This window comes from Euprymna scolopes, chromosome 31 (assembly GCF_053919585.1).
Source record: "Euprymna scolopes isolate OS-2025 chromosome 31, ASM5391958v1, whole genome shotgun sequence".
NCBI classification, from domain to species: Eukaryota; Metazoa; Mollusca; class Cephalopoda; order Sepiida; family Sepiolidae; genus Euprymna; species Euprymna scolopes.
The window spans coordinates 35,299,370-35,310,827 of record NC_136512.1 but is presented as its reverse complement, the minus strand read 5'-3'; positions in this window follow the sequence as shown (position 1 = coordinate 35,310,827).

Genomic DNA, 11,458 nt, shown 5'->3' with positions numbered 1-11,458 from the left:
CACACACACACACACACACACACACACACACACACACACACACACACACACACACACACACACACACACACACACACACACACACACACACACACACACACACACACACACACACACACACACACACACACACACACACACACACACACACACACACACACACACACACACACACACACACACACACACACACACACACACACACACACACACACACACACACACACACACACACACACACACACACACACACACACACACACACACACACACACACACACACACACACACACACACACACACACACACACACACACACACACACACACACACACACACACACACACACACACACACACACACACACACACACACACACACACACACACACACACACACACACACACACACACACACACACACACACACACACACACACACACACACACACACACACACACACACACACACACACACACACACACACACACACACACACACACACACACACACACACACACACACACACACACACACACACACACACACACACACACACACACACACACACACACACACACACACACACACACACACACACACACACACACACACACACACACACACACACACACACACACACACACACACACACACACACACACACACACACACACACACACACACACACACACACACACACACACACACACACACACACACACACACACACACACACACACACACACACACACACACACACACACACACACACACACACACACACACACACACACACACACACACACACACACACACACACACACACACACACACACACACACACACACACACACACACACACACACACACACACACACACACACACACACACACACACACACACACACACACACACACACACACACACGTATATTAATATATATTACTTAGCTCATTCAGAAACATTTAAATTTAAAGCTCTCCACTTTATGGAGAGTAAAAAGTGAATCATAGGTCTTTATAACCTTAAGTGTCCTCTAACTCTCGCTTCCCTGATTTTGTTCCTTAGTTCTCATATTCTATGAGCAATATTCTTGACAAAGAGGAAAGAATTTTTTTTTTCTAGATCATGATTACAATATATATATATATATATATATATATATATATATATATATATATATATATATACAGTAGCGTAGCATCAGTGGTTACCGCCCGGGGCGGTCGGAAACTTGGTCCCCCTTCCCCCGTTGGCATATAATTACCTGTTTTGCCCCCCTCGCTGGCATATAATTACCTGTTCCCCCTCACCGGTATATGAGTACTTCTTAGTTTCTTTCTCAATAAGATGTTGCTCCAAGTTGTTAATTAATATTTCTACAATGTTAGAGTAGCCTGGAAATGATGATTATTCATTATCTTAGGTTAAATTAATGTACGAAAGTTTAAATTTCAAAATAATTGTTTGTGCATTTTTCCGGCAAGATTTTCAAGGTGTCCATATGCAATCGCATAAAACAAAATGAAAGTCGATAAAACAAAAGGAAAATATCATTTTTTTATCCACAATATTACTAAGAAGTATTTCTATTATAATTATCTGTATATTGTTTTTTGTTTCATTTTTCTCTTTTTGTTTTCATTGAAACAAATCAATCTACTACATATCTATGACATTGTCAGTAGTAACAACAGAGCAAATATTGATGATTAGGGTAAACACATGAACATTCTTTGGTAGAGAGAACGTATAGAATAGTTAAGAATATATTCACATCCGTTCTTAAGTTAAGAATTGTTTTCTATATAGTAACTATGTTATTTAGAAACTCATGTTTAAAATGGAGAGGAGACTTTGTTTACTATACTGTTCCTATACCGTTTTATTTTGCATAACAATCGTTAATTATTTTCAATTGTTGATGAAATATTCAAATAGCATTTTGCCAGCTAATGACGAATGTAAATCGGCTTTGTTTTAAAAGAGAAATGCATCTTTAGTTGTTTCATTATTTTCAATCAATTAAAAGGAAAACATTTGAAAAATATTTAGATTCTCCCCCCTCATATATTTACAATATGCCCCTCCCACACACACTCTAAGTGCACTTTTTTGTTTGCGAAAATATATGCAGACATGAGAAGGTTTTAGAGTAGTTCGAAAAAAAAAAAAAAAGACAAAAACAAATCATTGATTAAATATTTAGAAATTTAAAAAGAATCGGAATCGGGAATCATATCGGATCGGGAATTTTAGACAGAATCGGTAATTGAATCGGAATCGGGGAAAAATTTGGAATCATCCTATCACTAGTATATACACATGTATATATATATATATATATATATATATATATATATATATATATATACATGTATACACATATGTATAAATAAATATAATATAATATATATATATATATATATATATATATATATATATATATATATGTACATGTATGCATATATACATGTATACACTTAAGGGATCGGACAAAAGGATACCGGACAAAAAGACACCGGACAAAAGGACATCTGCTAATTAAAGAAAAAAACAAATAAAATCCCAAATGAATAAAAAAAACATTAAAAATCACTTTTTATATTTTTATTTTAATTTAATTAAATTTAGGAAAATTAGACACCGGGGAACTAATTTTGGCAAGATATGAAATTAAAGCATCTACGGAATAAATGTCAATTGAAGATAAAGTTTAAGACTATTCGTACGTCGATTTTTCTAAGTTAAGTACGCGTTCTAAGGAGATTTTTCTTGTATTATCTTACATCGTAATTTGATGTTATTATCATTTTAGTTTTAGTGATAATTTAAAAACAATGAATATTTATCATTAGTACCAAGAATGAAAAATTAAATTAAAAATTTAAAACAATCGGTTCTGGAATCATAAATCAGGGACACATTTTTCCGATTCCGATACCTCCAAAAGTTCCGATTTTTTACAACCTTTTCGGCATAAAATTTCAAATTTTTTGGTAGCTTTTATTTATTTTTTATTATTTTTTATTTTCTATTTTTATCCTCACAAAATGCCGCCCCCTAGTATGTGCCGTTTGTATAATAGGGACACATTTTTCCGATTCCAATACCTCCAAAAATTCCGATATTTCAAAAAATTTCGGTATAAAATTTAAGATATTTTGTTAGCTTTATTCATTTTTTATTTTCTATTTTTATCCGCTCAAAATGCCGTCCCTGACATCGGCCGCTCGTAAAATAGGGACACATTTCTCTGATTCCGATACCTCCAAATGTTCCGATTTTGTCAACCTTTTCGGTATAAAATTTCATTTTTTTAGTAGCTTCTATTTATTTTTTTAACCTCTCAAAATGTCGCCCCCTAACATGCGTGCTCGTACAATAGGGATATATTTTGCCGATTCCAATACCTCCAAAGGTTTTGATTTAAAAAAAAAAACTTTTGGGTGTAAAATTTAAGATATTTTGTTAACTTTATTTTTATTTATTTTTTCTATTTTTTTTTACCCCGTTAAAATGCTGCCCCCTGACATAGGCCGTTCATAAAATAGGGACACATTTTTCTGATTCCGATACTTCCAAAAGTTCCAATTTTTTACAACCTTTTCGGTAAAAAATTTCAAATTTTTTGGTAGCTTTTATTTATTTTTATTTTTCTATTTTCTATTTTTAACCTCTTTAAATGCCGCCACCTGAAATGTGCCGCTCGTACAATAGGAACGCATTTTGCCGATTCCAATACCTCCAAAAGGTCCGATTTTTAAAAAAACTTTTCGGTATAAAATTTAAGATATTTGATTAGCTTTTATTTATTTTTATTTATTTTTTCTCTTTTCGTTTTTTACCCCCTAAAAATGCCCCCCCCCTGACACGGGCCGCTCGTGAAATAGGGACACATTTTTCTGATTCCGATACCTCCAAAAGTTCCAATTTTTTACGACATTTTCGGTAAAAAATTCCGATTATTTTGTTAGATTTTATTTATTTTTCCCATTTTCTATTTTTAACCTCTCAAAACACCGCCCATGACGTGCGCCGCTCATAAAATAGTGACACATTTTTCTGATTTCGATACCTCTAAAAGTCCCGATGTTTTACAACCTTTTCGGCATAAAATTTCAGATTTTTTTATCTTTCATTTATTTTAATTTTTTTTTACCCTCTCAAAATACCGCCTCCTGGAACGCCCTTGCTACGCCACTATATATATATATATATATATATATATATATATATATATATATATATATATATATATATATATATATATATATATATATATATATATATATATATATATTAGTGTATTTAGGCAGCATTCCTTCATTCAGGCAAACATTATTAAAAACAACAGAGATACCTTGCTTAATGATTCTTTTTCTCATTTTTTCGATCTTTCGTAAGATTTTTTTAACTTCAAGATGGAAGGTATTTACAAATGTTCCATGGTTCACACGAGCGCTTTCGATTCTTTCTTGGATCATCATCAGGTGAAGATAAAATATTAAAAATAGAAGTGAAATATATAGTTACGAATGATAAAAAGAGTCAATGAAAAGTCGATTAAAATATACGTTTACGAGTGCTAAAAAACTCGATTAAAAATTAGGATGATAAAAATTAGGATGATAAAAGGCAATGTTAGTAAAACCAGTCGTATACTGGTTATGCTAAACATTTCAGCACATTATTGCTACTTTCAAAATTAATGCTATTTATAGATGGGTGCTGGGTTTTTATATATAGTGCTTCAAGTATTTTTAATTTTTTACAATTACTTTCTCGTTGCAAAATCCTTGTGTTGTCCACGATAGGCACTCAAGTTCTCTATTATAGACATTCAAGTTTTCTCCAGTAGGCATTACTTGTGTATGTGAATTTTCCGATCTGTTACGTCTTTACAATTATGAACAGGGTAATTAAAATGAGACCACCAAGGCGCAATGGTATAAAAAAAGATTAAATCGGTCATTACCTTCCCCTAACAGTAAAGGATTCAACATTTTCAAATCGCTTATATCGACCACCAAAAACAAATCACAAACCACCAACCGACCCAACGCATAAAATAGTAAATATTATATCAGTTCAATAATAAATTAGCTGTCATAAGGTCGTAAAGACGATAACCTCGATAGCAATAATAGACAAAGAGGTTAGACAAACATGATCATTCAAGAAACAATCGAAAGCACTCGTGTGAACCATGGAACATTTGCAAATACCTTCCCTCTTGAAGTTAAAAAAATCTTACGAAAGATCGAAAAAATGAAAAAAAGAATCATTAAGCAAGGTATCTCTGTTGTTTTTAATAATGTTTGCCTGAATATATATATATATATATATATATATATATATATATATATAATATATATATATGGATAAAAAATAAAAATAATTCAGTGTGTAGTAGGCACTCAAGTTCTCTATTATAGACATTCAAGTTCTCTATTATAGACATTCAAGTTCCCTATTATAGACATTCAAGTTCTCTATTAAAGGCACTCAAGTTCTCTATTATAGACATTCAAGTTCTCTATTATAGACATTCAAGTTCTCTATTATAGGCACTCAAGTTCTCTATTATAGACATTCAAGTTCTCTATTATAGACATTCAAGTTCTCTATTATAGACATTCAAGTTCTCTATTATAGGCACTCAAGTTCTCTATTATAGACATTCAAGTTCTCTATTATAGACATTCAAGTTCTCTATTATAGGCACTCAAGTTCTCTATTATAGACATTCAAGTTCTCTATTATAGACATTCAAATTCTCTATTATAGGCACTAAAGTTCTCTATTATAGGCACTCAAGTTCTCTATTATAGACATTCAAGTTCTCTATTATAGACATTCAAGTTCTCTATTATAGGCACTAAAGTTCTCTATTATAGACATTCAAGTTCTCTATTATAGACATTCAAGTTCTCTATTATAGGCACTCAAGTTCTCTATTATAGGCACTCAAGTTCTCTATTATAGACATTCAAGTTCTCTATTATAGACATTCAAGTTCTCTATTATAGGCACTCAAGTTCTCTATTATAGACATTCAAGTTCTCTATTATAGACATTCAAGTTCTCTATTATAGGCACTAAAGTTCTCTATTATAGGCACTCAAGTTCTCTATTATAGACATTACAGTTCTCTATTATAAACATTCAAGTTCTCTATTATAGGCACTAAAGTTCTCTATTATAGGCACTCAAGTTCTCTATTATAGACATTCAAGTTTTCTCCAGTAGGCATTACTTGTGTATGTGAATCTTAAAGCTTGCATATTTTTTTTTTTGCGCGTTTATATCTGCTTATGTTCAATGCATAGCGACTGATAAGAATGTGATAACCAGAACAAAACTTTCTTTGCTTTTCCGATCTGTTACGTCTTTACAATTATGAACAGGGTAATTAAAATGAGACCACCAAGGCACAATGGTATATAAAAAGATTAAATCGGTCATTACCTTCCTTTAACAGTAAAGGATTCAACATTTTCAAACCGCTTATATCGACCACCAAAAACAAATCACAAACCACCAACCGACCCAACGCATGAAATAGTAAATATTATATAAGTTCAATAATAAATTAGCTGTCATAAGGTCGTAAAGACGATAACCTCGATAGCAATAATAGACAAAGAGGTTAGACAAACATGAGATAACACGTCGATCTATGCGCAGGCGCGTGCGTAAAAATCTCGTATATATGTATGTGTGATGTATTTATATTTAATGTTTCGTACGCATCCCATACACTTTCAACAGTATTATACAGATAAGGAAAGCTATATAGATTGGCTAAAAAGATCACTCCACTATAATCAGGAAGGGATTATAATAGCTGTTCGAGATCAAGGCTTGATGACCAATGCTCTTAAAAAGCCGAGTAGCCTCAGCAATAACAAGTGCAGTTTCTGCCACCCCAAAATAGAGAGTGTGAGCCACCTAACCCCTGCTGTAAAGCTCCGCTGGGGGACGGCTTGCATACAATACGACACGGTGGAGTGTGTAAATATCTCCACTGGACGATCTGTAAGTTGAATACTGCATGCAACAACAATTCCCAGAGAACATATACCAGGAAGTACAGTTGGAAATAATTCATACACTATTTACTATGGCTATGCAATTATTACAGCTACGCACCCAGAAAACAGAGCTATTAAACCTGACGTAGTTATATGAGATAAGAAGGAGAAAGAAGCAACCTTAGTAGAAGTTAGTGTCCCCATTGATGCCGGGTTAAACAGACTTGAGAGAGAAAAAGAACGAAATACCAAGGTCTCATGTACAACATGAAAAGAAACTGGAACCTTAGGAAGATGCCCATCATTCCAGCAATTATAGGAGCAACTAAACTCACGAGAAAGTATTTTAAAAACTACTTGGCAAATATACCCAGTGAACCAAGTGCAAGAGAAATACAAACAATTGCACTTGAAGGGACAGTAAGAATCTTAAAGAGATGTCTCGGAATTTTAAAAACTACCTGGCAAATATACTCGGTGGACAAAGTTTAAACACTTATACTTAAATGGACGGTTAGAATCTGAAAATATGTCTCGCTTGAAATGTATGAGACAGAGAGTGGCATCCGTAAATATTTCCCATCCGCGGCTAAAACAAAATGACAAGAAAGATACCAAACGATAGAATCAATATGATTCGATGCGCGTGTATAACAAGATGTCAAGACTCCGCGAAGAATTTCGAGATATTAATATACTAATATTCTAGTTAATTATATTTGGGGACCCGCGCAGAATGTGATGAGAAAATAATTCGATTATTTTTCACTCCGAATTATTGTCTTTCTTTTTCTTTTTTTTTTTTTTTTAAATAAGGATGTCTTAATTTGCAATTGTAACGACCGATGGAAAGGTCAAGGGTCAACCCCTGTAGCGAGCCGTCGTGAAATTTTAAATATACCAAATCAAGGTGAGTTCACACAGAGCCGAAATGTGACGAAGACGCAATCAGAACGTGGGAAAATACGTCCCTACGGCTTGAGTTACGACCGACTCGTCGAGATAGAAACAAGGAAAGCTGCATCGCATTAGAACGGCTTCATCAATGGAATCGCTTACGAGATGAAGCGGATAAAATTCGATGTTACTTTGCCTGATATATGAAGTGCGACAATCGCGAGTTTTGATTGAGTTTAAGTATAAGAAGAGTCGAAGTTAAGCTTCAGAACGGTCGAGCGATGCCTCCGTTCAGCCTTGAAAGACAAAGGACACCGCCTGTAGGGGCAGCTGCGCATTTAATTGTGTCAAAGGTTGCACAATTCCCAGCCACACCTCTCCTGACTAGACACTGCTGGAGTCCAGTCGCAAGGAGGAGTCCAGGACGACTGGAAACAATGCCGAGATAAGCGGAAAACACATACAACACCTGAAAGTCTCACATGGTCACCAGTCTGGTACTGGCCAGACTCATCGTTGCTTAACTCCGGTGATCTGACGGGAACCGGTGTGTCAACGAGATTATGCCGTTTGGAGAGACACTTGTATAGAAATAGGGCGAGAAATCTTGTAAGCATTAGATTGAGGAAGTCGCTGTTCACAAGTAAAAGTACCTCTATAGTTGCTGTCATTATTGCTGATTGCTGCAGACGTCAAAACCGTAGAGAAAAATAAAACAGTTACGCAATGCATAAAATGCCAAATATATTTGAGTAGTTTTGTTTGTTATTTCTAAGCTAAGATATACATCTGAATAGAATTTTAAAAGGTTACCATACACAACTTCGATGTTGACAATCGTACATATAGTACTGCCACTACAAATTACAACAACAACAACAACAATAATAATAATAATAATAATAATAATAATAACGTATGAGTATTCTGATCTGCACCCGCCATGCACTAACTGGCGATAAATATCTTATTATTGTTATCTGCCCACATCAGACGATGAATGACTTATTAGGATTGTGATCTGCACTGACTTGACATTGGCTGGCGATAACTTATCCATCTGAAACAATTGTTTATTGGGCATTTCAGAATATTCCATTTTCGTAAGAAAATCCAGTATAATAACGGTTGGTGCCATTTGGAATATTATATTTTTATGTTTACGATTATGATGATAACGGTCGAAGCAACAAGCGTAACAATATATAGATTTGGGGTATCAGGAGGCTGAACCAACAGCTTCAAACACTGCCGTTTAATCCATCTTCTTTTGAAAGTATTGCATTATTTAGTCCAGGAATCAAACGTTTTCACACCGACTGTCCATTAATATGGCGACTCCAGAAATAGGGAGCCCGAGTTCGACAAGATACACCTGAAGAAGGTCGGAGATTACATCCACGAAAACGTGCAAATATAACTAAAGATAAGAACAATAATCCGAATAATCTAAATAATACGAATGATTAATCCACATCGACGAATCAAGAAACAAATCAAGAACGTCAACAAAGCAGTAGATGCCGCCATTAATAAAAGAATAGCATCCACATGATTTTTATAATGTGCTAGCGGGATCCGTTAACTAGCGTTGCTTGGTGGAACCATGATCCCTCCTTCTTCGTAAAAAAAAAAATAAACTACGGTTGTTGTTGGTGGTCACTACCACTCCTGACCAATTGCGGACAGTGACGACCATGGCGGCCGTGACCGAAATACAAAACAAAGCTAGTAAGAGAATACATAAATGCGGAGGTGGAATAAATGTAAAAATTTACACTCCCAAAAAAGTAAAAACAAATTGTAAAAAAATAAAATACAAAGTTAACGTGTGTGCAGTCTTTCTGTAGCTAATGTGATTTACGTTAAAACTAAACCCTAGTTAATCGGTGAATAATATAAAGAGAAGCAAAAGTAATATAACATCCGGTAAGGGTCGAAAATAGTTTCCAATCCTAAAAAAAATATTGCTACCCACATTTTTTTTTATCAGGGCGTTTTATTTGGGGGGTGGGGGTGGAAAGTTGATACATATATATATTCCCACCATCGAGAAAAATCATTTAATATTACCACTTTCTTAAGTTTTCTATGGCGCTGAAAACGCAAATAATGTTTACAATAACTGCCACCGCGTAGTTTCTAAGATATGAGGAAATGTTAGTTTAAAAAAGTGGGATATCACTTTCCTCTAATAAAGAGCACCCACTTTATGACCACCTATTTTGGTTGGGGGGAAACGTACAATGAAATCAATTTAACTTAAATTAAGCACCCATACGTCGACTCCCCGCCTCACCCCAAAAAACAAATATTAGATGTTTATACTTGCGCGTGGGGCGGCCCAGAAAACAAAATTTAAAAAAGATTTGAAACCCCTTTCTTATTTTTTTAAACAGAATGTCGAAAACACTTATACGAAATAATAAATTATTAGCATAACGATTTCAAACTAAATTCCACAACAGTATTGACGTAGAACAAATTTTATTTTGTGTTGTGGTTCCGTAAGGATCCAGAGGAAAAATACAACAGGGTAATTTGTGAAATCAGAATATACAAGAAAGCAAATACAACAAATAAAGAGTATGGGTATACATCATGCCGACTGCCACAGAGACATACTTCCCTAGTCTTTATAGCAAGCTGAAGAGTTTGTTATTATCCGTATGGTAGACACCCCATACAATTTTCGATATTTAACCACTCTCATATACTTATATGAACACAATAATAATTCTACCCCCCCCCTCTCTCTCTCTCTCTCTCTCTCTCTCTCTCTCTCTATATATATATATATATATATATATATATATATATATATATACTCGGGTTTATTTTATTCAAAGGTAATAGACTAGTGAATTCAACGAGGTTGTTAGATAGTGCTCAATAAAAAGAGCTGATGATACTTGTTTATTGTTTTATAAACACGTTTACATCCCGCTGCTACAAACAGCCATTTGTTTCAATCAAACAACAGATATCATCAGGCAGCGACTTTACTATTCAAATGTTCAATGAATAATGGATTTTTTAAATATTTTTTTTTATTAGGTAGGAACTCTTTAAAGGTTGGAGTTAAAAAAAACTTAAAACACAGAACTTTAATTATGTAAAGAGGAAGGGGCAATCTAAAGTAAACTAATAAACATATATAATGGGGAGAGAATGATGAGGAGGAGAAAAAAGAAATAGAGATAGAAAAAAAATATGGAGAAGAAAAAGAAAAAAACCGATATAAAGGGTTATTATAAAGAAAACAAGGGATAGAAGAGAAAAGAAAGAATGATGAAATATAGATAAAGAGAGAAAGAGTGAAAGTAAGAATTAATAGGAAGGGAAGTTTCAAATGTTAAGAGAATAGAGAAAAAGAGAAAAAGATCTGCGTGTCAACTAATTTATGGACAATTATACATTACAATGACGAGACGCGTTATTACAACAACACAAACAAAAAACAATCTTAGCGTTAAAAGCGTACATGTCAAAAGTGACAGCGAATGTAAGCAACCAACAT